Source organism: Colobus angolensis, unplaced genomic scaffold, assembly GCF_000951035.1.
Source record: "Colobus angolensis palliatus isolate OR3802 unplaced genomic scaffold, Cang.pa_1.0 Scaffold544, whole genome shotgun sequence".
Lineage (NCBI taxonomy): Eukaryota > Metazoa > Chordata > Mammalia > Primates > Cercopithecidae > Colobus > Colobus angolensis.
Window position 1 is genome coordinate 1,602,352 of NW_012118977.1, and position 2,455 is coordinate 1,604,806.

The following is a 2,455-nucleotide window of genomic DNA, read 5'->3' on the forward strand; positions in this document are numbered from 1 at the left end:
AAAAAAAAAAAAAAAAAGAAAAGAAAAAGCAATAAATGTGATTTATGGTCAAGAGGGAAAATGGTCAATAGAAGCAGAACTGAAGATGACACAGATGATTAAATGATCAAATAGGGACATTAAAATAGCTGTGAAAATGATGCTAAAAGATGTAGTGGAAAAGATGGGTAGCATATGAGAATAAATGGGAATTTTTAGCAGACTCTTAAAAAAAAACAAAGAAGAATCAAATGTATGTGCTAGAAATGAAACCCGTAAGATTAGCAATAAGTAATTCATTAGATGAACCTAACAATGGATTGAACACAGCACAAGAACTTATCATGAACTTGAAGATGGAACAGTAGAAAGTATAAAAGCTGAAATACAAAGAGAAAAAGAGTGAAATTAAAAGACAGAATAAAGCAAATGGAATCCAAAGGAGAATACAAAATGTCTAAAATACATATAATTCGAGTCCAGGAGGAGAAGAGAAAAAAAAAAAGCAGAATAAATATTTGAAAAGATAATGACCATGAACTTTCCAAAACTGATGAAGGCATTAATCCCACAAAGCCGAAAAGCTTAGTAAAACCCAAGCAGTACAAATACAAATAAAATCACCTCTAGGTACATCATATTCAAATTGCTGAAAACCGAAGATAAAAGGCAAATATTTAAAACATGCAGAGCAGAAAGACACATTACATACAGTGGAGCAACAATCCAATAATGGCTGACCTAGCAGGAAATGGAGGCCAGAAGATGACAGAAGAGATCTTTAAACAAAAGAAAAACAGATTGAAAAGTCATTGACCTGTAATTTCATATCCAGTGAAAATATACATCAAATATCAAGGGAAAATAAAGACTTCTTAGTAGCCAAAAGCTGAGAGACTTCATCCCTAGCAGATATATTCAAAGCCACAAATGCCAAAAGAAGGTCTTTACACTGAAAGGGTATGACACACGATTGAACTAGATTGGCAGGAATAAAAAAACACTAGAAGGGGTCAATATCTGGATAGGTATAGAAGACTTGTTTATATTATATTATTTTATTTAAAAGGATATCATTTTTAAAGCAAAAATAATAACAATATATTATGGGATTTGAGCCATGTATGAAAGTAAAACATAATATGAGCATGAATAGCAGGAGGGGCATAAATAAAATTATACTGTTGTAATTTTCTACATCACTGTTTGCAAGTAACCTGTGCTAACTTAAAGATAAGCATTATAATCTCTAGAACAGCCATTAAAAAGAACATAAACAGGTACAGCTAAAATGTCAATATAAGAGATAAATTCAAATACAAGACACACACACAATTTACCCAAAGGAGGGAAGGGAAAAAATAGAGGAAAACAGAATAAATGAGGTAAAAAGAAAATAAATACCAATATAGGAGACTTAAAATCAACTACATATCATACATATATTATAATATACATATACATATATATACACATATATTTAATCCTTTTTTGTAAAAGGATTAGAATTCCCACCATGACTGAATAGGGTTTGTCCCAGTAATGCAAAGTTGGTTTAATATTTGACAATCAGTCACTCTAAGTGTATTAGTTATCTACTGCTGCATAACATATTACTCCAAACCTTTATGGGGCTTACAACAATAAATATTTATCATTTCACACAGTTTCTACGGGTCAGGATTTAGGAGTAGCTCAACTACGTGATTCTGGCTCAGCGTCTCTCTTGAGGTTGCAGTCAAGATAATATCATAGGCTGTAGTTATCTTAATGCTTGACTGTGCTTGGAAGATCTGCTTCCAGGGTGGCCCACTCACACGCCTGGCAGGTCAGTGCTAGTTACTGACAGCAGGCCTTCATTCCTTACCATGTGGATCTGTCCTTAGGACAACTTGAGTGTACTTACAAGATGGCACCTGGCTTCTCCCAGAGTAACAACTAGGAGAAAACCATAATGTCTTTTATAATTTAGTCTTGGAAGTGTCACACAGTTACTTCCACCACACTCTACCAACTAGAAGTAGTTACTAAGCCCAGTCCACACTCAAGAGAGAGCAATTAAGCTCCAACTAATGAAGGAGGAGTATAAAATAAATTATAAACATACTTTTTAAACTTCATAGTGATATATTAAATCAGTGATTCTCAACCGGGGTGATTTTGCCTTTCAGGGGCATTTAGCAATGCCAGAATATTTTTGGTTGTCACAATTGTATTACTGCTGGCATCTAGTGATAGAGGTCAAGCATGAAACTAAGGATTCTATAATGCACAGGACAGCCCCCTTTCATCAAAGAGTTATCCAGCCCAAAATATCAATATCATCTTAATAGATGCAAAATAACATTTGACACAACTCAACACCATTCTGGTTTAAAAAGAAAACTCTTTGTAGATTCTGGATATTAGCCCTTTGTCAGATGAGTAGATTGCAAAAATTTTCTCCCATTCTGTAGGTTGCCTGTTCACTCTGATG